The 27038-nt window shown below is 46.5% G+C and overlaps 1 long non-coding RNA gene across 1 annotated transcript; it reads left to right on the forward strand.

Moving 5' to 3' along the window:
- Nucleotides 1-324: 324 nt before the first annotated feature.
- LOC146404326 (uncharacterized) lies at nucleotides 325-17821 on the forward strand. Its single transcript, XR_014840041.1, has 3 exons — nucleotides 325-967; nucleotides 11321-11454; nucleotides 13489-17821. It is a non-coding gene; the product is annotated as an uncharacterized LOC146404326 (long non-coding RNA).
- Nucleotides 17822-27038: the final 9217 nt, after the last annotated feature.

Below are 27038 nucleotides of genomic sequence, written 5' to 3' on the forward strand. Positions count from 1 at the left end.
GGGACCTACTTGGAGAGCCTGTGAGAACGGACATCGGGGTCCTGGCAGTGATGGGGGAGCCCTCAGGGGCGGGGACCAGCCAGGGAACGAGTGTGAGGAGAGAGACGGGAGGCAGGTCAGTTTCTTGGGGGCGGAGGGGGAAAGCGAAGCTGCGGGGGAGAGTCAGGGAGGGGATGTGTGCGGGGGTCGGGAGAGGAAAGCCAGGCTTCCAAGAGTGCCTTCATCATAGAGCGAGGCCCACAGACGGGATGCTGAGCGTGGACGGCGGGGGCCTCTTACCACCCACCCCCGCCCCCAGGGCCCTGTCCTCCCGGGCCAGCCTTTGCAGAGCTGAGTTTTGCACCGTTAAAACTGCAGAATTTCAGACGCAGCCCCCACCCCGTCCCTGGCGCAAACCCTCGTGGGGGGATTTTTTTCAGAGGCTCAGGCAGCAGCGTGCGTGACCCCTGCTTACGCTTTGGCCCCGCCTGCGAGGTCAGGTCGGAGGCCCCGGATGTGTGCACTGACCCAGCCCAGAAGATTCGACGAGCAGGGTGGCGGCGTTTCCAGACGGTGGGGCGAGGGCAGAGAAGCAGCCCAGGAATCTTCAGCGTCCTGGACGCTGTCGGTGCCTCTCGGGTCGGGAGTCGCTGAATGTTTCCAGCCTTTGTGCTGAGAGTGGACCAGCAGCCTTTGCTCGGGGCCCGCTCCTCAAGCTCACAACGCGGACGGGGAACCCGCTCGTGGGGCGGTTCGGTCCCCTGAGCCACTGACAGTGTTATGGCAAGGTGACAGAGCCCCCGGAGGTGGGGACAGCGGGACCTCCTCCTGCCCTCCTCCCCCGCCCCCACCCTCGCACCTGCCTGGTTCAGACGGGTCAAGGTCAGGGGCTGCAGGGTGACGGGGAAGGGCTCCTAGAGGACACCTCCCAGTTGACTTTGGAGGACAGACCTGAAGGGGACAGCACGAGTCGTGTCACGGCCTCAAGGTAAGAGGACGAGTCTTTGGGATGTGAGGTGAGGGCGGGAAGTGACACAGGCATGGAAGGCAGCCCAGCAGGCGGCTATGGCTAAGCTGGCCACCACGTGGGCAGCTGGGATAGGGGTCGGGGGCGCTGAACCCCACAGGGAGATCTGGGAAGTGGTGCAGGGCACCTGCCTCAGAGGGTCCCACCGCGGAGTGAGGGGCTGCGGCGGAAAAGGCTGCCTCTGGGGGATGTTGGTTCCCAGGTGGCTCTGGGAATTCACTGCCGCTTTCCAGCAACTCTTGTCAGCGATGAGGTTCTGGTCTTTGGAGATCAGACTACTCTGTGTTGCACAGACGCAGCAGGTCCAGGGGCTGCAGGAGGTCACAGAGAGCTGCCCCAAAGCATTGCAAGGCATCGGGGACAGTTGGGGGTCGAGGGTGGGGAGATTTGGGCAGGGGGCAGAAGAGGCTGGCCAGGGCCAAACTGCGGTGTTGCTTTGCAGGGCTTTGTCCTGTCTGCCTGGGGAGCTGTGGAGGGTTCGAAGGTGGCCTGCTGGCAAGCTCCTTTCAGTCTATAACGTAAGGAAGGGATTAGAGGGAAGGAGGAGGGTTTGCAGTGGTCTGGGGGGGACTGGAGCCAGGTCCCACTCACCCCACCCACTGGACTTTGCCTCTGAGCCTGCTGTCACCCTGTGTGTCTCACAGCCGCTCCGACATCCGCCTTCTGACCACTGCGGGCTTTTGACGGTTTGCAGAGCTGTATCCAGGCGTCCTTGCACCATGACCACCAGGTGTTTGCCATCCACAGGTGGCATCCATTTCCCCACCTGCTGAATCCTCCGAGACTTGCCTTGGCCAGTAGAGTTGGGTGGAGGTGACACGTGCCGATTCTAAACCCCATGAGGTTGCATGCTTCTGCTCTCTCTTTTGGGACTCTGCAGACACCAGGGGAACCAGCCAGGGTTAACCTGCTGGATAATGAGAAATATCATCTCCTATATTAGTTACTGCTTGCTGCACAGCAAATCACTCCCCAACTAAGCAGCCTAAAACAGCATGCTTTTATTTTCTCACCCTCTCCATGGGTTGGGAATCAAGGCGTGGCTTAGCTGTATCCTCTGGCTTGGAATCTTGCAGTGGGGGTGGGCGGCGTCAGAGCAAAGTTTACCTGGGATGGAATCCGCTGCCAGGCTTGATGAACAGTTCCTGGGAGAATTCTGCTCCTCTGAGGCTCTTGGCTAGAGCCAGTCCCCAGGCTCTTGGCACATAACTTTGCCATAGGACCGTTCATGGGGTGGGGCGAGCTGGCTTGTCAGGAGGAGAGAGGGAGGGGAGGGGAAGGGGAGCTATCAAGCTGGCCATCAGACTTTTGTAAGCTCATCTCAGAAGGACATCCGCCACTTTCGCTGTCATCTGTTCACTAGAAGTGGGTGGGTGGGTCAAGCCCGCCTCAAGCTTGTTGAGAACTGCCTCTTCCACGAAGCTTCCTGAGACCCTCCTGGCTTGGGGTCTTCCCCGTGTCTGACTCCCTTGCGTTTGGTTGTCTCTGCCACCACGTGGCACTTCTCACTTGCCCCAGGAACCTCTGCTGGTGTGTTTGGCATGGCCTGCCCCCACCCCCACCCCCGTTCCCTACCAACCAACCCCGCATCTCCTTCCCGGAGAGAGACACGAGCGTGCAAGTTCTGGGCATTTCCAACGCTGTGTCCTCTGACTCACCCAGAAGCACATCTTCCATTTAGCAGGAGCATCAGGAGTGATGTAACTTTGAGTCCCTGGTCCGTATCACACAGGTGTAACCTTTTAGAAAAACCTTTAGACTGTAGTGAAGAGGCAGGTGGTTGTAAGAAACAAGCAGAAGGATCCTGGGTACCTTTCACCTACTCTGCCTCGGTGATACCGACTTGCATGACTTATTACAGTATCCCAGCGAGGGAGTTCCCGCTGTGGCTCAGTGGGTTAAGGATCTGCATTGCCTCAAGCTGCGGTGTACGTTGCAGATGAAGCTCGGATCTGGCATTGCTGTGGCTGTGGCGTAGGCCAGCAGCTGCAGCTCTGATTCGACCCCTAGCCCAGGAACCTCCCTAGGCTGCAGGTGCAACCATAAAAAGCAAAGAAAACAAAATCCCAGCAGGAAGGGGCCGTGGCTCTGACCCACCAATGTTACTCAGCTCTTCCCGTTTTACAAGCATTCGTTTGCATGTGTGTATGTGTGTATTCAGTTCCATGTGGTTTTATAACGTGTGGGATGTGTGACCACTGCCAACCACAGTCGACACAATTCCATGAAAAGGATCCCTCGTGCTGCCTTTTTAAAGCCAGAACCACCTCTCCTTCCCCCACTCCTCGGAAGGCCCTGGCAAGCACTAATCTCCACCTCTAATTTTATCATTTCAAGAGGGTTATAAAAATGGAATCATGAGCTACGTCACCTCTCAAGTTTTGGATTTATCACTCAACACAATGCTCTTGAGATCCGTCCAAGTTCGCGAATGTATCGCTCGTTTTTTCCTTTTATTTCTGGAGCGGGTTCTGTGGTGCAGACGCATTGCCATTTGCTGAATCACCCACCCTTTGAAGGACATTTGGGTTGTTTCCAGTTTGGGGCTATTAAGAAGAAGCTGCTGTGACCATTCCTGTATAGATTTTAGTGTGAACATAAGTTTTAATTTCTCTGGGATAAGTGCCCGGGAGGGCAGTAGCTGGGTCGAGTGAGAAGCACGTGTTTCGTTTTATAAGGAAGCGCCACACTCCTTCCCAGAGGGCCTGTTCTGTGGTGCTGTGTTCCCATCGGCTTTGTAGGAGTGATTCTCTCTCCGCATCCTTCCTCGCCTGATCTTAGCACTGCTTCTTATTCGCGCCTTCGGATAGGCAGGGAGTGTTGGTCCTTATGGCTTGGGTTGCGTTTCCCTGCTGACTCGTGGGGTAGATATCTTTTCCTGTTCTTGCTGCCTTCTCTATATCCTCGTTGGTGAGATGGGGCTTCCTGCCCTTTGCCCATTTTCTAATTGGATTGTGTATTTACTGTGAATTTTGAGACTTTTTTTTTTTATGTTCTAGCTATGAGTGCTTTGTCAGACATGTAGTTTGCAAATATTTCCCTTCCGTCCACTGCTTGTCTTTTCATCCTTTAAAGAGGGTCTTTCAACAGAGCAAAGTTTTAAATTATGATGAACTGCAGTGAACCAATTTTTTCTTCTATTAAATGTGCTTTCAGTAAACTTTATTTTTGCCTGCATCTGTGGCATATGGAAGTTCCTGGGCCAGGGATTGAACCCACGCCACAGCAGGGGACCTGAGCGGTAGCAGGGACAACACTAGATCCTTAACCCATTGCACCACCAGGGAATTCCCTCAATAAACTCTTTGGCTGCCCCCATATTGCAAAGATTTTCTCCTATTTTTTTTCTAAGGATTGTATACAGTTGGCCCTGGATAACACAGGTTTGAACTTCGAGGGTCTTCTTACAAGCAGATTTTTCTTTCAATCATAAAGACTACAGTACCTGGAGTTCCCGTCGTGGCTCAGTGGTTCACGAACCCGACTAGGAACCATGAGGTTGTGGGTTCATCCCTGGCCTTGCTCAGTGGGTTAAGGATCCAGCGTTGCCATGAGCTGTGGTGTAGGTCGCAGATGCGGCTCAGATCCCACATTGCTGTGGTGTAGGGTGGCAGCTGCAGCTCCAATTGGACCCCTAGCCTGGGAACCTCCATATGCCGTGGGTGCGGCCCTAGGAAAGACAAAAAATAAAATAAAATAATAAAATAAAGACTCCAGTACCACACAATCCTCAGTTGGGTGAGTTGTCAGAGGACCAAATACAGAGGAGACTCCTGTACAAAGGGCTGTCTGTAAATGGATTTGCTCTACACAGATTTTCGACTGGCTGGAGGGCTGGCATCTCTAACTCCCAACATTGTTCAAGGGTCAGCTGTAATTGTAAAAAACATTTAAGTCCATGACCCATTTTGAGTAAATTTTTGTGCAAAGCGTGAGGCTTGGATAGAGGTCCCTTTTGTTTTCATTTTTGGGCGTCCAGTTATTCCAGCACTGTTTGTTGAGTGGACTCTCCTTCTTCCCTTGAATTGCTCTTCTCCCTTTTCCAAAAAATCAGTTGGGCATTTGTGAGTTCATTTCTGGGCTCTCTATTCTGTTCCACTGATCTGTGTACCAAATCCCTCTGCCAAAACTACAGTTTTGATTACTGTAACTACCTTATAAAGCAAGCCTCATTATTAGAGAAATTTCTCCCAATTAAGTCTTTTTCAAGAATACTTTCAGGAGTTCCCACTGTGGTACAGAGGGTTAAGGATCTGGAGTTGCCATAGCTGTGGCATACATTGCTATTGTGGCTCAGAGTCGATCCCTGGCCTGGGAACTTCCATATGCCAAGGATGTGGCTGGGAAAAAAAAAAAAAAAAGACTTCAGGGTCCTGTGATTTTCCATAAAAACTTTAGAATCTTCTTAGCTGTAAAAAAATCTTTCTGGGATTGTGACAGTACTTGCATGAAAACCATGGATCAATTTGGGAAGATTTGGTATCTTTTACTATGTTGAATCTTCCAAGCTGTGAACGTAGTATATGTCTCCATTTATTTAGGCTTTTTTTCTATTTACTTTGTTAGTATTTTGTAACATTCAGAATAAGATCAGGTACACGTTTTATTAGATTTATACCAATTTCATTTTCTTTACAACCACGGTAAATGTTTGTAGTTTCATTTATCACACGTTCACTGTTTGGACACTGAAATGGGATCAGAATCTGTTGGTTGTTCTTTCATTGTGGGATGTTGCTGAACTCACCTATTAGTTCTATGAGCTTTTTGGTAGACTTCTTACGATTTTCTCCATAGGCAGTCATGTGTCATTTGTAAACAGTGACAGTTTTATTTCTTCTCTTCCAAGCTATATATCTTTTATTTCCTTTTCTTGCTTTATTGTGTTGGCTAGAACCTCCAGTACTGTAGCAAATAAGGTGGTGAGCAAAGCTATCCTTCTTTTGTTTCCAAACTTCTCATTTAGTATTTTGCCATTAAGTGGTGTTAACTGAAGCTCTTGGCGCGTGTTCTTTATCAAGTTGAGGATGTTCCCTCTAATCCTAGTTTTCTGAGAGCTTTTATAACGCATGCATGTTGGATTTTGCCCGACTTGGGTTTTTTTCCTGCGTAGGTTGATATGGTCATAGGATTTTTTTCTTCCTTAGCCTATCAATATGGTAGATTACATTGATTTTTTCTTTTTTAATATTGAACCAGCCTTGCATCCCGGGAATAAAATCCCATTTATTTATGGTATATGATTATTTTTTATAATTAACTGAATTCACTTTGCTAAGATTAAAATTTTTTTTTATTAAAGTGTAGCTGATTTGCAGTGTTCCTTCAATTTCTGCTGTACAGCAAAGTAAGGCCATTTTCAGCACCATGGATGCAACTAGAGATTCTCATAGTAAATGAAGTCAATCAGAAAGAGAAAGTCAATTTGCTAAAATTTTTGTTTAAGAGCTTTGCATTTAAATTCATGAGAGATAGTGGCTTGGATTTTTCTTTTTTTTTTTTTTAACTATCTTTATCTGGGTTCGGTGTCAGGGTAATATTAACCTTATAAAATGAGCCGTAAGTGTTACTTTCTCTTCTGTTTTCTGGACGAGATTGTATAAAATTATTGATTGCTGTGGGGATTCATATATATATATATATATACACACACACGCACACACACAATTTTTGTAGTCTATTATAATTAATGCTTTACCACTCGAGTAAGATGTAAGAATGTTACTTCCACTCAGTTCCCTTTAACCTTCTCATTAAAAAATATGTATATATATATACACACACACACACACACATATATATAATATATGTGTATATACTTATATGGTTATATATATAATTGTCTTAAGAATATTCTCTACATACATGGATATCACATCAGATGTTATAGTTTTTGCTTCAATTATCAAATACAATTTAGGATACTCATCATGAGAGTTATAATCTATTATATGTATCCTTATTTCTGCACATCCCAAAGTTCTTTTTTTTTTTTTCTTTCTGAAGTTCTAAGCTTTCTTGAAACAAATGAAAAAATAGAAATTCTCGGTAAAAAACCAGACGTTATATTTTACAAAGTTTCTGTTTAGACCACGTCTTTTACCCAGTCTTTAAGAGTATGTTTGCTGACAATAAATGCTCTTGGTTTGACTTCATCTGAGAATGTCTCTTTTTCCCTTCATTTCCGAAGGATATTTTTGCCAAGCCGATTTTGCAGTTCATAGTTCTTTTTATAGCACTTGAAAAATGTCAAACCACTTCTTTCTGGCCTCCATAGTTTCAGATGAGAAATCTGCCATCATTCAAGTGGATGTTTCCTGGTAAGTTATGTATTGTTTCTTAGTGCTCCCAATAGTTTTTCTTTGTCTTAATTTGCGGAAATGTAGTTTTTATGTGAGCGTCTTTACATTTATCCAGTTTGAAATCGAGTCAGGGCTTTGAACCTGTAGTTTATGTCTTCCTCCACCCGGGAAAGTTCTCAGCCATGATTTCTTTGAATACTTTTTCATTCCCACTCTTTCTTCTTTTTCAAACTCAGAGATAGGAATGTTAATTCTTTTCTTACTGTCTCAAGGACCCAGAGGATCTTTTGTCTTTTTTTCAGCTTATTTTCTGTCTGTTGTTGACACTGGGAAATTCTATTACTCTGTCCCCAAGTTTGCTGAGTCTTTCCTTTGTCATCTCCCCTCGTCTGTTGAGCCCAACCTGTGAGGTTTTTGGGTTTTTTCCCTCCTGGTGATTGTGTTTTTCAGCTTTTAAATTTCCATTTGGTGTTCCTTTTTTTTTTTTTTTTTTTAATTTGCCTCTATTTTTATGGCTGTGTTTATTTTCACATGACTTTGATGTGTCATTTTTTAAAAAAGTATTGTAGTTGATTTGCAGTGTGCTCACTTCTGCTGTACAGCAAAGTGATGCAGCTACACGTATATATTCTTTTTCGTGTTCTTTTCCCTTACGGTTTGTCATGGGATATTAAATATAGTTTCCTGTGCTCTACAGTAGGACCTTGTTGTTTGGGTCTTCTTTTTATAACTTCTGTTTCTTCACTGAGAGTTTCTATTTTTGTTTGTTTCAAAAGAATTCATGAGGGCTTGCCGAGGCATTTTTATGACAGCTGCCTTTGCATTCTTGATCATCCCAACCTCTGATTCATTTCTGTATTGATCCCTGTTGAGTGTCTTTGTTAATCCAAGTTGTGATTTTCCTGGTTCTTGATCCTGGGGGTGATTTTTCCATTCTATCCTGGACATTTGGAGTATTATCTTACGAGACCCTTGCTCCTGTTCCGTTTTTCTTTTTGAGCAGGCAGCTCCCATTGAGATGTAGTATGAAGGCTGGATGGGTTGTATGATCAGCTTCCCACTGAATCCCCTGACACCATCTGGGCAGTGGTGAATGCTCACTCTCACTGCCTCATTGCAGCTGGGTAGATGGCCGTTAGCGTCCCCCTGGGCTCTGCTGACACCTTTCCAGTGAGAGTGGAGAACCAGCTCACACCACCTTATCAGCTCTGAGCCCTGTGCTTGGCTTCCTTGGCACAGGGATGGGAAAAGAGCGAAGAGCTGGATCCCTCTGCTTTGTTGTTGCAGGTAGGGAGTAGAAGCCCTGCTGACACCCACTGGGAGAGGGGAGAGGGGAGAGGGGAACTCTTGTTATGTTTCTTTGCTCTGTAACATCCAGGGATTTTCAGTTGTAAGAAGGAGGACCCGGGAGGAATGAGGATTCACTATCTTGTCCAGGGTGGGAAGTTCAGGCACATCCTTTCTGTTCTCTCCATTTCTTCACTTGTAAATGGGCATAATGACACACCTGCACTTCAGAACTGTTTTGAGAATTAACTAAGATGTTTACGCATATGAAAGGGCACTGGGAAATCTTAAACTAGTAGAGAATGTTATTATATGGTTGTTATTTCTGAATCGAGGGTCTGGTAAGTAGGAGCTTGAAAAGAGACAGGATACAGGCTGAGGCCCCTCCACCCCCATCTATCAATGTGCTGTTGGTAGAAGCAAACTTGACAGCCAGGAAGAAGGCAGCCTTCTCGTGCCCGTGTCCCTGTTTCTTTTGCGTCTGTGGCAACCTTTCTCTTGATGATCAATAACCCCGGAGAAAGCCAGAGGTAAATGAAGATTAGGGTCATGGCAAGGAGAGAGCAGTAAAGTAGCTTTAAAGAGCCTAATAAACCAGGATAATTGAATGTCACAAGGATGGTGGCTGGGACAGGGGTGGTGTCTCCAGCAGCATTTCCAGGAAAACAATCACAAAAGGGAAATAACACTGAACCTGGGAGGGAAGGAACGAGCCATAAAGGGGACCCGGAGTGGGTAGAGAGAGCCATTCCAGACAACCAGGAATGGCCCTGCCTCACTTAGGGGCCTGGGACAGGACTGCCTATTGGCGTGGCCCCAGTGTCATCAATCAGGAGACGTGGGTCTCCTGTGTCCTTGGCGCCTTTTCCAGACGGGCAAAGGGCTGTGCACGTCCTGTGTTTGAGTCTCAGCCCTGCCATCTTGTGTCTGTGTGATCTTGGGTAAGCTCCTCAATCCCTCTGAGCCTCTGTTTCTCCATCAGTTGACACTGGCAAAGATGCCAACCCCACCAGGTTGTTTGAGGGTCAAAGGTGCGTCATGAACCATTCAACCTGCCCATGGTAGGTAATCGATGTCTAAGGTAGTTCCCTTCCTGGCTCCAGGCCTAAGAGTTTTGACCTCAGTCTAGGCTGGGCCCTTCTTCAAGACCTTACACGCCCTGCCATTGTCTCCTGCATGTGGTGGCCCAGATCTGGGAAGGGTCCGTCAAGGTGATTATTCCCTAGGGTTCTCTCTGCAAAATACTCTTCATTCCAGTCTCCTGGTTCCTCTTCCTCTCCTGTCCTGGTGGGTATCTCACTGTGTGGAGGGAGGTGGGCATCACAGGAGCTCTGGAGTCTGGGTTCTTGGGGAGGACCCTGAAGAAGAGGCATTCCTGGACCAGACTGGAGGCTGGAACAACCTGTGGGACCATTTCATCTCCCACCCTCTGCCTTTTGACAAGTGGATGCTGGGTTTAATAAAGCACACGATCCCTCACGAAGCTGTAAGGTCAAAAGATGGGCTCTCTCTGCCCCGTGCATGATTAAAATCCCCACCCAGCACTGGCCTAACAGGCCCATGGAGGGGACCATGCTCTGCTTTTCTGACAAGCCCCCAGGTGACACAGATGTTGGTCATGGACCACACTTGGAGCCAGCTCCTCCTCCAGCTTGGGAGAGCCAACTGTTACATTTTAAGAAATATTGTAAGCTGGTGGTTAAATATAGACATTATTAAAAATTAAATTATAAAAACTTTGTTATACTTCAAAGATAATGAATACTCAAAACTCATCACTTCCTAGTGATTGTACTCTTAGCTCTGCTCTTGGGGTTGTTCACATCTCTTTATCTGGAGGGTGGACACCCTGTGTAGCACGGTGCTGTGCGACGTCGTATTGGCAGCTTGACGCCACCTGTGGTGGGAGTATTTACACCACAGGAATCAGCACACACTACAGATCAGAGCTTGGTGTATTGTTTGGTCGATCATCCAGATTTAAGCCCAAAAGGTTGATAGGGTAGATTAAACTTAAACGTGTGTTGTGTTAAATTGACAATAGCACAGAGAATTAAAGAAATAGTCTTCCAGTATTTGGTAGCTGTTATCAGACCCAGCCAAGCGGTGGCTCGGGTCACGGAGGAAGAGGTGAAGTTCCAGTGTGTGCCTTTGTTGTTCTCCTTCTGTCTTAACACAGATGGAAGTACTGATGGAATTCCTCCCATAGAGCCAGTTGTTAAACACTAACCAGCACACCCCTGCCCCACGTCTAGAGTAGTACCTCACGGAAAGGGCACACTCAGTCAATACTTTTTGGGTGATTGGAATCATAGAACACAAGCCACAAAGGACAGAGGGTGGCCTCTCACCCGTTTTGCCTTGGCAGGGGTGGCCCTGTGTGTTTTGGGTCCTGTCTCCCTCCCCATCCTTGTTCTGCAGCCCCTTTGCGCCTGTCCGGCTGTGCTCTGTCCCAGGGTTTCTCCAGCTGGGATGTGCACGCAGATCACCTGCGGGTCTCATGAACATGCTGGTCCTGACCCAACGGGCTCTTGGCGGGGACCAAGCTCTGCATTTCTGACAAGCCCCCGGGTGACCTGGATGCTGGTCAAGGACCACAAGGCTGTAGCCACAGTGACCTCCTTCTAACATGCCAGGGCTGCCATGTGACCTTTGAACTTGCCCCCTTCCTTACCTTCGGCGCTGGTCCCCCCGATCCTCACAGATGCTTCCACGCATCTTTCAGGTCGCTGCTCAAGTGGCTCCCCTGGAAAAGAAAGTGCTTCCCTGATTACTCCCCGACAGCACCCCACCTCGCTTCCCTGCACAGCATTAGCTCCTGTTCTCTCTGTTCTGGTTGTTGGCTCCCCTCACTGCAAGGTAAGCTCCAGGAGCTCTCCTGGCCCCTCTGCTGACTCTAACAGTCGGTGCTCAATAAATGTGTGTTGGACGATAGTGGTGCTGTTGCAGATATTAAGGGTGATAGGAGTCGGGGTGCTGCAAGTGATGCTGGGGAAGGAGGGGATGATGAGATGGGGGATTTATACCTCGACTCTATGTAAGTAAATACTTTTCTTACAAAATCATGGACTTGGAGAAGAGACTTGTGGCTGCCCGACGGGAGAGGGAGGGAGTGGGAGGGATCGGGAGCTTGGGCTTATCAGACACAACTTGGAATAGATTTACAAGGAGATCCTGCTGAGTAGCATTGAGAACTATGTCTAGATACTCATGCTGCAACAGAACAAAGGGTGGGGGAAAAATGTATACATGTAAGAGTAACTTGATCCCCTTGCTGTACAGCAGGAAAAAAAAATAATAAATAGGCAGGAGACCCTCTATTCAGTCATTGGTTCCTCCACACTCATGACCCACTATCAAGAATACAAGCCCCGCCCCCAACCCTTGTCCCCACTTGCTTCTTCCCTGGGCCAGGCTTCCCTGGTGCACGTGGATGAAAGCAGAAAGGACCCACCTGAAGCTCTGAGTAAAGGCTGTCCGGGTGCCAGCTTTCTCATCAGTCTCTCTGGAGTTTTGCACAAACATGGGATATGGAGCTATAGACGTGGAGACCCAGAGGCCCGAGCTGGCCAGCCTGGTGCCCCCAGCATGTGTCCTTATCACGTTCTTTCTCTGGAGCTAAATTGCAGCTTGGGCAGTGTTGCCCTCCACCGCCGACTCAGCCAGGAGATGCCGGGGGGCCCTTTGGTTTAGGGAGGAATATGAAGTCTCCGGAATGTCCTGACATTCCCATGTGACAACTCCTTTTTTTTTTTTACAATGATTTTTATTTTTTATTATAGCTGGTTTACCGTGTTCTGTCAATTCTCCACTGTACAGTGAGGTGACCCAGTCACACATACATGTATGCATTCTTTTTTCTCACATGATCATGCGCCATCATAAGTGACTAGATATAGTTCCCTGTGCTGTACAGCAGGATCTCATTGCTTATCCATTTTAAAGGCTATTTGCATCTATTAACCCCAAATTCCCCATCCATCTCAATCCTTTCCTTCCCCTTTGGCAGCCACAAGTCTGTTCTCCAAGTCCATGATTTTCTTTTCTGTGGAAAGATTCATCTGTGCTGTATATTAGATTCCAGATACAAGTGATATCTGTCTTTGTCTTTCTCTTTCTGACTTACTTAGTATGAGAGTCTCTAGTTCCATCCATGTTGCTGCAAATGGCATGATTTCGTTCCTTTTTATGGCCGAGTAGTATTCCATTGTGTCTATAAACCACATCTTCTTAACCAGGCATTTGTCCATGTGACTACTCTTAACATTAAAACAACACTTGGAGTGAGTTTTGTTATTTTTGTCTTTTTTAGAAGCAGTGTCGTGACTAATATCAGTAGATACCACATGTTGAACACTCTACCTCCATTGCACACCAGGCACATGTTTCATCTCACTGAATTCCCCCAACAAGCCCATGGAAACAGAATCTCATTCTGCCCCGTTTTAGAGACGGGACACTTGAAGCTCAGAGAATTTAAGTCATTAAATTAATGGTTAAAAAGCCAGTCGGGTGAGTCCCTCCCCCCCGGGGCCAGGAGCTCAAGTGCCTAGAGCAGAGGCAGCGAACTGTTGGTTCAGGGCCAAATTATAGATATTTTAGGCTTGGCAGCCCCGCCAGGCTCCGTGCAGCTGCTCGTCTCTGCCGCTGAAATGTGAACGAAACCATGGACAGTCTGCAAACAACCGAGCCTCAGGATGTCCTAATAAAACTTTATTTAGGAACACAGGTGTTGGGCCAGACTGGGCCCATGGGCACAGCGTGCTGGCCCCTCCCTAGAGAAGCCAGTAGATAAAGTCTGCGAGTAAGACGTGCCGGAAGCAAAAGCAAAAGACACATACACACACAAGCCCACTCAGGATGCCCCGTGGTTCTTGCTCCTTGTCTTCCCAGGTGGGAGGTGAGAGGACACAGCGCAGGTGCCTGCTGCATGGCCACCATCACCGAGTGGCCACTGCAAAGTTGGGAGGGGCTGGCGCCCACCTGCCCCATCCACGAGCAGCAGCTGGTACTCGCTACAGCCCCTTGCCGACCTTCCACCCCCAACCCAGACGTGTGGCCAGTGTGACCAGTTTTTAAGAGAAGGCGTAGTTCTGTCTTTGAGGGGTATGTCTGTGTGTGCGTCGGCGGGGGGGGGGGATCTACACTCTCTAATGCTGGCTTCAACAAGTCAAACCAAACCCCAAACCCGGCGCAGACCACGGAGAAGAAGCCCCATAGGCTGCCAGTTTCCAACCCCTGCACTCTATAAAAAACTCCCAAACACCACTGCATTTATTAAGTAATAATTCATCTGTTTTCCTATATTTTATTTATCAAAGACCTCAGTAACTGTCAAGCAAAACCTCTTAGCAGCAGGAACTGACCAGCTGACAAGTGTTACCTCGCAGGCCGATTATAAATCCCGGGGAGCCGGGGAGCCCTGACATTTTCATCATCCGCAACATGCCTTTCAGTGGTCAGTCCTGAATGCGGCGTCTCGCCTCGTCTGTGGGCCCCTGATTGGGAACCTCTGATTTGGTCCCTCCGGGGCCACTCGTCTGCACGGCTCATCCTCATTATTTCACTGTGCCTGCTGCCTTCATATGACTGAACACACCGCCAACCCCATCAGAGGGAGCGCAGCCTCCTCTGACTCGGCGCACTGCGTGGCATCCTGACCTGCTGAAATTGAGAAACGAAAAAAGGGGGGTTCTGTTTGCTGCAGCCCCAGAAAAAACAAAAACAAAAGACAAACAAAAAACAGATTTTTTTTTTTTTAAACGCAGAAGAATTATTCCAGACCAAGCAATGTAGTGGACAGATTTCCCCTTATTTGGACTCGTCATGGAACTCTCTAGGGGGACCATACGGGGTGAAGTCCCTTGCAGTTGTTCTCCATGCAGCATGTAAAACAGAAAAGGATAAAACAGGAGATATCCTGGGAGAGTGAGAAATGAACAAATCAAGCAGCCGCGGTTGCGTTCACAACGGGCCTCCAAGGAGTGGTTCTTAAGGTTCATAAAGAGACTTGCCCGCTGTCTTGAAGTCCGCTTGAGTGGCAATGCCCATTGATGCTGGCTCCACCTTTGAACAGAACCACCTCCCGCTGCTCTGCTGTCGGAGCAGCTGTGTTTCTCATCATGTGACCTCACCCGGCAGCAGGTGGGACCAGAGGTGAGGGCCTGACCGAGGGCAGCCAATCCGGAGGGGGGCCAGCCCCCTCCGGGGTCACGGAAGTCGGGGAGAGGCCCAGTCGTTGTCCCTGTCACAGAGATGCAGAAGGCAGCTGGGGGCCGATGTGGGCCTGGCGCTGCCCACGTGGGGAGTGCGGCGGCCTGGCTGCCACATCCCGGCCGACGTCCTGGACCAGCTGGGACAGGAAGAGGCAGAGTCGGGGTGAGGTGGAGGGAGAGGATGGAGGACCTGCGGGGAAGGCGGGGATGCGGAAGAAGAGGCTCCGTGCAAAGCCGGCTCCTCAGTGGAAACGGGGGCGCAGGCGGGGCCCTGTGCTTCCTCGTGATGGGGGGAAGCCGCCGAGCCAGAAAGACCCGAGCCTTCCCGAAAACCACAACGCTCGGGGCCTCCCACGCAAGGGCTTTCCCTCTGTCCAGCGAAAAACCCAAGTCCAGACTTAGGAAAGCGGGACTTTGTTTGGAGGGATTTCTCTGAGCAGGAAGGGGGGGTGCGGGGAGCCTTGCCGTGCGGGGGACACCCTGACAGTAGCGTGTGAGCACGCAGGGTTGGGGAAGGTTTTTCTTTTAATGGAAAAGCAAGGCTAGAAAGAGTGGGGGTGGGGAGGTCATCTGAAGGGGAGCGGGACAGAGAGGAGTGGCCAGCAGGTGGGCGACCGGCTGGCCCTGAGGCCAGCCTGTTCTCCAGGGTGGGCGAGGTGGGCGGGGTGTCTGCCAGCTCACCTGAGAGTGACCTGCAGGACCTGCAGGAAGGAGGAAATTGAACCCAAGTTGGGTTAACAGGGGTTTGGGTGACCAGTGGGACAAGCAATCCAGTGACTCATTTATGAAGCAAAGACGGGTGTTTGTCGGGGCGGGAGCGTGGGGTCGGTCCTGAGCCCGGCCTTGTCAGAGGCAGAGAAGGCAGCAGCACCCTTTGGTCTTAGGAGAGCATGTTGGGGGAGGGTGTTTCTTTCATTGTGCTGTTTCTGGAGCTCAAGAGGGTGGGGGTGTCTTAACCAGGGTGTTTTCCCCAGTGGAGTGCAGGGCTCCGGTGAAATCCTGCATTCCCACCCCCGGGGGTCACCTAAAATACCTCCTGGCTTACGGATATTTACGAATACTGTCCCCTTCGCCTAGTGCTGTGTCGTGACCCTGTGGGCCTACACCTTCTGGAACCTTCCTTTCTACCCTGTGCCCCCAAACTGGCTGGTCCCTCTGATTCTCGGTGGAGGGGGGGGGGAGTTGGAAGCAAAGGCTGAGCAGAGAGGTTGGCCTCAGCCTCCCCTGAGTTTGGGGGAGGCCTCTGCTGAGGTCTGTCCATCCTGACCCCCCCAGACCCTGTTGTTAGGGGGGTCCCTGTGATACCCAAACCCTTGGCCTCCCCCCACCACCTCTTTCACCCTCATCCCCAGCCAGCTCTTTTCCCAACAGCAGACTCCGACCCTGCCTACCAGGTGCTGTCGCCAAACCTGAAAATTTTGTGATTGTGCATATCTGCCTGTGACAGTATTGCCATGAGCTGTGTCGCCACGGATGGGGAGGGTTCAAGGCTATTTGCACGTGACAGTAAAGCTAATACTCACTGTTATCATCATTGTGATAAATATGATAACTACTGAAAGTGCCGTGGCCGTGGCCGCGTGCCGGGCACTGCTGCAAGCGCGGCACACGTGTGAATTGATTCATCAGATCCAAGCAACAGCCCTGCAGAAGTGGGTAGTCTTATTGTTCCCATCTTACAGGGGAGGAAACTCAGGCTCCGAGAGGTTGTCACTGAGCTGGGGTTTCAGCCCAGGCAACCTGACCTCACAGGCGGCCTTTTATCACCACCACCCGCTACACTCAGGGCTCCGAGGCAGCACGGCCTTATTCCCGTGAAATAGTCTGTCCCGCTCCTGGCAGCTGGCGTGGAAAGACACCTGCTGTGAAGGTAAGACCGGTTTTTGCTGCCCAGGCAAGGGGGCGGGTCTGTCCCCTAAAGCTGGCTGTTGACACAAGTGTCTGGTTACCCAACGCATTGTTTCTAGACCAGAGCCGGGAACCTGGGTGCTGTTCCCTTCAAGAGGTTCTCAGAGAGAGTTGGATGAACTTGAGATTCCATTAAGATAGCTGCCGAGGAAGGAAGCCGGGCAGTCTGGCTGTACAGGTTTTGTCTTTCTTGTTTTGTTTTGTTTTAAAAGCCGTACCTCTTTTCCACTGAGATTGGTATCAGTTTGGCAGTCCTCTTTCCGCAGGTGACTCACCTCGCTCCTCAACCTGGCTGGGAGGGGCGGGGACAGTGGCTGCCGCCTGCGGTGCCCGTGGTTTGCGGTTCGCCCTGGAGCTGAGTGGGGCCAGCGAGAGGACAGTCACCCAACAGCGGCGTCTCCCTGTGGATGATTGGGTCCTACTGTGTGCGGGGCGCTTGGGTTAAGCCCTTAACATTCGTCGTCTCTAATTAATTCAGTAACCCTGGAGGTGTGTTATGAGTAAAAGCTTGGGCCTTGGAGTCGCCCTGAAATGGGTTTAAATCTCCGATCGGCCACTGGCTGAGCCTTTGGTGGGTTGCAGTCGCCTCTGTCATTTCAGCGTCCGTCTCTAATAAGATGGCCATCCGGATAGTACCTGCCGAAGGGAGCTCTTGTGAGAATTAATCAAATCATGCATACGCATTAGTCTTGCATAGACAGTCAGGATTACATAAAGACGTGTTCGTCTTTAAATGAGCCTGGCCGTCCCCACTGTATGCAGGAGGAGGCTGAAGTTCGAAGAGAAATGACCTGTCCCCAGGTCGCAAAGCCGGTAAAGGGGAGAGATGAAGCTGGCAGATCTGGATCCAGAGGCCAGCTGTAGAAAGCAAGGAACACCTGGGAAGTTGAGTTCCCGTCGTGGCTCAGTGGTTAACCCAACTAGCATCCATGAGGACGCAGGTTCGATCCCTTGGCTCGCTTGGTGGGTTAAAGACCTGGCATTGCCGTCAGCTGTGCTGTAGGCCGGCAGCTGCAGCTCTGATTGGACCCCTCACCTGGGAGCCTCCATAGGCTGCAAGGGCGGCCCTAAAAAGACAAAAAAGGAAAAAAGAAAAAAAAAAACCAGTGGGAGGGAATATTCATTGTATTATTTATTATTATTGTTGTTGTCATTATTGTTATTACAAGCCCGTGCCTTGGCGGCGGGGGGGGGGGGTCCCAGGAACCTGAGCCGACCCCTTACTGTGACTTCCGTCCTGTGGGGACTCTGGGAGAGGGAGGCCCTTGCCGATGAGGACGGGGCTCGTGAGAGGACTCTTTAAAACAACTTCCTCCACGCCTCGCTTTGTTCCCTTTACGTGCAGGTGCAGCAGAGGGTAGGCTGAAGCTCACCTGACCCCTCAGGTGGCGATGCCATCCTGTCTGACATTTGCAAACCCAGCACAGGTACTCAGGGAACGTCAGGAACACATGAGCCCTTTCAGAGCTGTTGCGGGACTGCCTGTCTGGATGATGATGATAATGATGACGGTAACAGAGAGGCAGGTGTGCACACCGGTTGCAAGTACAGACTGAGAGCGTCAGCCCCAGTGCTGGGTTCAGAACCCAGATCCGTCACTGGCTTGGTCGTTTTATATATACGTGTCTTTTCTGTTATTATTACAAAATCCCATCCCCATCTCACCCACCCCTCCAAGGACACATTTGCTAGCTGTGCCACTTTAAACAAGTTCCCCAACCTCTCTGAGCCTCAGTCTCCCCATCTATAAATGGGGACAATAACAGTACCTACCCCTCAGAGGCAGGGTGAAGATGGAATGAGATAATGCTTGTCGAGTGCCCTGCCCGCGGCCAAGCCCACGATGCAGTTTAGACATAATTTGGCAGGATGGGTCCCTCTTGGCTCCCGGGGAGGCCGGGGTCACACGTGGGGGTCGTGATGGTTCTGTGGCACTGTGTTCATATGCGGTCTTATCTTCGAGCACAGCGTGATGGCAACTTTGGCCTCACTCCCGACCTCTCGGAAGGAAGTAAACAAATGAAGATTGGGCAGGTCCCACAGAAGGCCAGCCAGTTCCATGCCCCTGGCCTTGCCCTCCGCTCCCCGCCCGCCCCCAGCACACCTTCGACCCCCTCTCTTCAGTGTCTGAGTTCTCCTCCCTCCTGGGGAGAAAGCCAAGCCCTCAGTTGTGACATTGGCCTCTCTTCCCTTTTGTTTAAAAAATACGGTGAGAAATCTTCCCTTCCTGCATTCCTGCACCGTCTCCTCTGTCTCTCCCTCAATTTCTTAGGAATGAAATCAGCCAAGATATAAATAAAATGTTCTAAATAAAGCTGCGCTCCACTGCAGCGTAAGACATATCTGCGTGTGTATGTGACTGTCGGCCAAGATAAATTAACCTCCGATGGAAGTCATTTTCATGTAATTAATTATTCCTATATCAGCTAAAAGAGACAGGTGCACCGTGGGCGTGCTTTGCCCGGACTCCTCAATGAACTCTGTAAGAAATCTGCACTTAAAACACGCCAAATGCCTGGTACGCAGCTCTGGCTTTTGTTCTGATACTGTTTCTTGACTCGGAACCTTCATTTCTCAATTACTGCAAATGGAAAACAAAAGAACTGACATCAGAGGCATTTTTGAAGCACAGGATGTGCTAATTAAGGAGCAGGAATGCAGTGTTTTCTGTCAGCTGATGTTCTCCTTCTCCAGCCTACAAAGGGGGTTTGTTTGTGGTTTTACAGCAAAACAACCTGTGAGGTGGTTAAGGCTGTTCTTAGCACAGGTTCTCTCTGTGTCTTGGCATCGTCAGAGTCCTGGCATATTAAGATATCTGGATAAGCTGGAAAAATAACAGGATGAATGACAAGGTGGCTGGGGGACTTTGCAACTTACAGAATGAGTGTCCAGATGAGCTCGCCTGGGGCGTTGGTGTCTCCAGTGGAGTGCCTTAGGGCTCTTTTTTGGGCTTTTTTCCTGAAACTATTCAAGGCTGATCACAGGGGGGACAGGTCATGAAGCAGGGCAGAATCAGACCAACCAGCCCCCAAAAGACTGAAATGACAGGTCTATCGAACCAGCTGCTGTTTCCAAAATAAACAGTCTGTGCTGGGCCCAAGAGATAAAAGCAACTTTGGGATACAAAGAATGAACTTAACAGCCACCTTGCGATATTAACCTTGATGAGTCGTTTGGTTTTGTGTGCCTCTTTTTTTTTAATAAATAACATATAACTGTTTTAAATCCAGTTTGATACTTGATATGAGTTTAACCCAGTCACATTTATTGTGATTCCAGGTATATCAGGATTTAATTCTGTCGTCTCATTTTGTATTTTTTCTCTTTGCCGTGTTTCTGCCCCTTCTTTTCTTTTCTTCCATGGATTGATTTTGTTCCTTTCTTTTCTTTTGTTTCTTTCACGGTGACAGAAATGATGGCTTATGTTTCTTTTCTTCCTTTGTTATCCGCAAAAATATTTAACGGAGGTACTTTATATTTTTCTCAAAAGCCTCAAGTTACACAGTGTCTCTGTTCTTCCCTCAGGCAAGAAAAGGGCCTTAGCAAACTCCACCCCTTCCCCCCCATTTTCCATGTTACTGCTCTGTAGAAGGGCACATCTGTCTTTTGGTCAACACACAAATAGCTTTTTGTACAGACAAGCCTTATTGAATCACGTGATGATGTGCCTGTTTACTCTGGCTTCCTCTGTCCCCATCCTTCACCAGGATGTACGTTTCTTTCTGCTGAAGTACGTCCTTGAGTAGCCTTCTTATGGGTGGGGGGGACCATCTGTGGAAATAGACTCTGTTAATCTTTTCATGTGTGAAAACATCTTTATTTTGTCCTCACCCTTGAATGATAGCTTATCTGGGTATACTATTCTAGATTGACTTTTTTTTTTTTTTCCCTCGGTAGGTTTATGGTTCTTGGCATCGAATGTTGCTGATGAGATGTCTTCCTAATTGTCTTTGCTTTGTGAGTGATCGATATCCTCTTCCTGGCGAATCTGTTTGTTTATCTTTAATACTTGGCAGTTTCACTAAAATTGCCTTGTGCATTTGCTGGTATTTATCCTACTCAGCACAGTGGCAAAATTTCTAATTAAGGATCCAATATCCCTCTGCAAAAATAAACTTGAGCAAGTGGAAAGACATCACTTATTTTTTTTTTTTGTACAGGATGGCTCGGTAACATGAAGATGTCAATTCTTCATAAAAATGCCAAGTTTTTTTTTTTTTTCCTGCAGCTGGACAAGTTGATTTGACTGTTCAAATAGAAAGAAAAACATGCAAGAATAGGAAAACCATAAAAAGAGTAATAAAGTCTAACTACTCCCCCAGAGATTCAAATATATTATACAGCCTCTATAGCGAAGAGTGTGGTGCTGATGCACAAACAGGCAGAAAGAGCAATAGGAAATCTGGAAATATACTCAAAGATGTACAGACATTTGTTATGGAGTAAATGGGACATCTCAAAATCACTGGGGATAAACAGACTTTTTTAAAATTGAAGTATCGTTGTATGATATTATGTAAGTTACAGGTATATGATATAGTGATTCACAATTTTTAAAGGTTATACTTCATTTATAGTTATTATAAAATGATGGCTATATTCCCTGGGTTGTACAAAATATATCCTCGGAGTTCCCATCGTGGCTCAGTGGTTAACGAATCTGACTAGGAACCATGAGGTTGTGGGTTCGATCCCTGGCTTTGCTCAGTGGGTTAAGGATCCAGCGTTGCCATGAGCTGTGGTGTAGGTGGCAGATGAGGCTCGGATCTGGCATTGCTGTGGCTGTGGTGTAGGCTGGTGGCTACAGCTCTGATTAGACCCCTAGCCTGGGAACCTCCATATGCCGTGGGTGTGGCCCTAGAAAAGGCAAAAAAAAAAAAAAAATACAACAGTATGTCCTTGTAGCTCACTTTATACCTAATAGTTTGGACCTCTTAGTCCCCCATAGGTATATTTCCCCTCTCTCTTTCATCTCCCCACTGGTAAACCACTGGTTTGTCCCCTAGATCTGTGAGTCTGCTTCTTTTTTCTTATATTCACTAGTTTGTTGTATTTTTTTAGATTCTACGTAGAAGTGAAGTCACACAGTATTTGTCTTTCTAAGACGGACTTTTAAATAAATGGCTTTGTGATAGGTATTTCAACATAGAATCAAAATTTAATCCATTCTTCAGACCATAAACTAGAATAATTCAAAATGGATTAGAAATCTAAAGTAAATAATGAGGAGTTCCTGTCGTGGTGCAGCAGAAACTAATCCAACAAGAATCATGAGGTTGCAGGTTCAATCCCTGGCCTCACTCAGAGGGTTAAGGATCTGGTGTTTCTGTGGCTGTGGTGTAGGCTGGCAGCTGTAGCTCCGATTCGACTCCTAGCCTGGGAAGCTCCATATGCCAAGAGTGCATCCCAAAAAGTCAAAAATAAATAAATAAAAATAAATAATAAGTAAATAATGAAACCACAAAATGTTTTTTAAAATAATGGATAAATTCCTTTACAACCTTGGAATGGAAAAACCCTTTCTAACTATGATTTAAAAATCTATGTAAATAAAAAGACTTTCACATTTAATTTCATGAAAAATATACCTTTTGTGATTAAAAAAAATCAATGTAGAAGTTTCCATTGTGGCCCAGCAGGTTAAGACATAGTGTCTGTGAGGATGCAGATTCGATCCCTTGCCTCACTCAGTGGGTTGAAGATCCAGCATTGCCGCAAGGTGCAGTATAGATTGCAGATGCGGCTTGGATCTAGCTGTGGTGTAGGCCTGCAGCTGCAGCTCTGATTTGACCCCTAGCCCAGGAACTTTCATATGCTGCAGATGTGGCCCTAAAAAGGAAAAAAAAAAAATCAATGGAAGCCAAGTGAAAAACAAACAACAAATGAGAAATCCGGGAAGAAGACTATAACCTCTATCATAGATAAAGGGCTAATATCCCTAACATATACAGGAAGAGTGAAAGACCACAAACTTGACTGAAACAGGAGCAAAAGGCACAACCACATGGTTCATAAACATCAATACACAAATCACCCTTTTAGACCCCCTGAAAAAGTATTAAACTTCACTCTTAATAAGAGAAATAGAAATTACAACTACTCTTAGGTACCATTTCTCCCCTTTCATTGTGGCAAACATTCAAGACCTGGACAGCAGTCTAGGCGATGATGCAGGGGGGTGCAAAACAGCTGACCCTTCCAGAAAGGAATGGGGCAGTATCCCGCCAACGACAAAGCATCTACTCTTTGACCCACCAATCCTACTTCTAGAAATTCACCCTGAAGACACACTTCCACAAATACAAAATGACATATGCTTTAAGTCAGCTACTGCAGCCTCGTTTCTGCAAGCGAAATATCAGAAACAACCCGACTACCCATCAGTAGGAGACTGACTGAATAAATTAGGATACTTCCATATACTAGATTACTGAACATCTGAAAAAAACAAAAACAAAAACAACGAGGAGGCTGGAACTTTAAGAATTGATAGAATGTTTCCCAGAATTTATTGCTATGTAAAAAAAGCAAAGTGCAAAAGAGTGTTAATACACTAAGTTTTGTATATATGTACCTATTTGATTTTTTTCTTCTGTAAACACATAGGAGAGATCAGAAATTAATGAAAGCAATTACCTACAAGGTTTAGGGGACTAGGGTGGAAGTGATAGGAAATTAGATTTCTCTGAGTATAACTTTTTATAGTTGGATTATATAGCTACCGTATTTCTAATTTTCTGTTCACAATCCTTCCTTCCTTTCTTTTTCTTGGTCTTTCTCTCTCTCTCTCTCTCTTTCTCTCTTTCTTTCTTTCTTTCTTTTTCTTTCTTTCTTTCTCTCTTTCTCTCTCTCTCTCTCTCTCCCTCCCTCCCACCCCTCTTTCTTTCTCTTTCTTTCTTTCTTTCTTTCTTTCTTTCTTTCTTTCTTTCTTTCTTTCTTTCTTTCTTTCTTTCTTTCTTTCTTTCTTTCTTTCTCTCTTTCTCTCTTTCTCTCTTTCTCTCTTTCTCTTTCTCTCTCTCTCTCTTTCTTTCTTTCTTTCTTTCTCTCTTTCTCTTTCTCTCTCTCTATCTCCTTCTCTCTCTCTCTCTCTCTCTTTTTGTTATTTCCCCAACACAATTTTTTCCCCACTGTACAGCATGGGGACCAGTTACACATACATGGATACATACTTCTTTCTCCCATGGTCATGCTCAGTGGAGTAAGTATCTAGACATAGTTGCCAGCAGGATCTCATTGCTAATCCATTCCAAAAGCAATAGTTTGCATCCGTTAACCCCAAGCTCCCAATCCATCCACTCCCTCCCCCTCCCCCTGACAACCACAAGTCTATTCTCCAAGTCCACGAGTCTCTTTTCTGTGGAAAGGTTCCTTTGTGCTGTGCATTAGATTCCAGATATGAATGATATCATACAGCATTTGTCTTTCTCTTTGTTTCTTTTTCTGACTTCTCTGTTTTGAATTAAGCATTTTATGTGATTCCATTTACTCTTCTCTGTTAATATGTCAATTATATTTCTTTTAAGAAATTTTTTATGTTTTCAAAATATGTTTGCAGCTAGTCAAACTCCACTTTCAAATAACACTGCACCTCTTCCTTATAACAGACTATTCCCTGTGTCTTTTATAACATTGCTGTCATGCATTTCATTTATCTATTAGCTATAATGACCCAGTTCATTGTTGCTATTATTTTTTGAACAGTTATATATCAGATCAATTAAGAATAAGAAAAATAAAGTATTTTTAAAATGTAATCTTCATTTATTCCTTCTCTGCTGCTTTTCCCTTCTTTATGCAGATCTGAGTTTTTGCTCCTTATCACTTTCCTTCTCACCGAACTCTTTTTTTTTTTTTTTTTTTTTTTAGCATTTTTTAGAAGGCAGAGCTACTGGCAACAAATTCCTTCCTTTTTGTTTGTCTAAGAAAGTATTTCTTCTTGTTGAAAGATAACTTTGGTGGACAGAGATTTCTAGGTTGGAAGGCTTTTTTTTTTTTTTTTTCCTTTTGACGCATTAAATGTTCCACTCCACTCTCTCCTTTTGCTTCCATGGTTTATTAAGAGAACTCTGATGTAAATTCTCATTCTTACTCCTCTGTAGGTAAAGTGTTTTCTTCCTCAGTCATCATTCAGGAGTTTTCTCTTTGTCTTTGATTTTCTGCAGCTTGAATATGGTATGCTTAGGTGTAGATATGTAGGTGTTTATCTTCCTTGGTGTTCTCGAAGCTTCCTATAATTGTAGTTTGGTGTATGTTATTAATTTAGAGACGTTCTCAGTCATTATTATTTTAAATATTTTTATGTTTCTTTTTCTGTTACTCCCATTACATGTTATACCTTTTGTAATTGTCCCACAGCTTTGGGGGTATTCTGCCCCTGGTTTCCCCTCATTCTTCTTTCTTTTTGCATTTCAGTTTGGGAATTGACATTTTTCGAGCTCTGAGCTCTGTGTTTCTTTCCTTGGCCATGTTCCGTCTACTGATTCGCCCATCAAAATAATCCTTCATTTCTGTTACAGATGTACAGATTTTTTAAATCATTTCCTTTTGATTATTAGCATTTCCATCTCTCTTTTTACATTACCCATCTTTTATCACATGTTATACACCTTTTCCATTGGATCCCTTAGCATATTAATCACAGTTATTTTAAATCCCCAGCCTGATAATTTCAACATCTGTGTCATATATGGGTTTGACTCTGGTGCTTGCTTTGACTCTCCAGGCAGTGTTTTTTCCTTGTCTTGAATCATGCCTGTAATTTTTTGTTGAAAGTCAGACATGGTGCATCAGGCAGCAGGAGTAGAAGTGAGCAGGACTTCAGAGTGAGGTTTTCTGTTTCCTTGGTAGGGGTTGGGCTTTGTTAATGTTTGCTGCAGCTTCAGTGTCAGAGGCTTCAGCTTGCTCTGGTGTCCTTGTTTTTTCCTCCCTGTGTCTTTGGGTTTCTCTGGAAACTTCTTTTTAAAATAGAGTCTGTGTTTTGCAGACACACTTCTCAGTTGTAATTCACCATGACTGTGCTGGAGCCCTACTGACGTGGTGGTGAGGTACTGGTGAGGGGAGATATCCTGTCATCTTATGATTGAATCTCATGGCTTTTTTTTTTTTTTTTTTAAAGTGAATCTGGGTCCCTGGGCTATGACCTTCAGAAGAGTTTCTCAGCCTTTCCCCCTCAAGTTACATGAGATTGGAAGGCTGGGTAGGGCAGAGGGACTCCAGTTGTCTAATTGCCCTTCCCCTGGATCAGAGAATGTTCTGGAAATTTCTCATGAGAGGAGGCTTTTGTTGCTGAGTACTGAATTTTCTGGGTGTATTTCAAAGTGGTAACTTTTTGCTTCCTCCTGCCCGAAGCATGGGGGGATTTTTCTCCATTTTTCACTGAGAGAACCTGGTGAGTCTCCTGGGCCCCCAAGAGTTTAAATTCTCCAGAAGCTTCCGTTCACATAAGGTATGATTCTCCATGTCCACTCACCTCTCCAAATTTCAAAGCAGTGATTTGCCCAATGATTCAGTTCTATGATGGATCTAAGAAGAGTTGTTGATTTTCAGTTTGTTAGGTTTTTTCCTTCTCTGAAGGTTGGGAATGCTAAACTTCCAAGCTCTTTACATGTTAGAGCTAAAAGTTGGAAATCAGTTTCCTGTTTTCAATTCCTGTTTTCCTTTCCCTGCTTTCTTGTGGGTTACTTCACCATTATTTTCTAACTCCACTTTGATTTATGTATAGTGTATTTGAATGAATGTATGTCTTTTATAGATTTGAGAGTCATTACTCTAGCTGTAACACTATATATACAAAACATTTAACAGTCTACTTGTGTCCATATGTTAGCATATTGAGAAAAACCTTATTTCTTTTTAATGTCCTTTTACCTTCCCCTATTGGCAATGTAATTGTCATGGAGAATCACATCAGTCTTTTTTGTTTGTTTGTGTTTGTTTTCTTTTTTAGGGCCACACCTGCAGCATGTGTAAGTTCCCAGACTAAGAGTCGGTTTGGAGCTACAGCTGCCTGCCTGTGCTGCAGCCAAGGCAACACTGAATCTGAGCTACGTCTGTGACCTATGCCACAACTTGTGGCAATGCTAGAATCTTAACCCACTGAGAGAGGCCAGGATCCAACCCACATCCTCATATGTTGGATTCTTAACCTGATGAACCATAGTGGGAACTCCTGACAGTGTTACAATTTTTGCTTTAACCATCAAACATAATTTAGAGATTTCAAGCAGAAAAGTCCCTTGTGTTCTTTCTTCTTTACTTTGTTCCAAGCTTTCTTCTTTTATCATTTCCTTTTCTATTTATAAAACTTCCTTTAGCTATTCT

Source organism: Sus scrofa, chromosome 3, assembly GCF_054392235.1.
Source record: "Sus scrofa isolate SSC_HxYL_T2T_F1_AM1 chromosome 3, Sscrofa_HxYL_maternal_Yorkshire_Landrace_v2.0, whole genome shotgun sequence".
Taxonomy (NCBI): Eukaryota; Metazoa; Chordata; class Mammalia; order Artiodactyla; family Suidae; genus Sus; species Sus scrofa.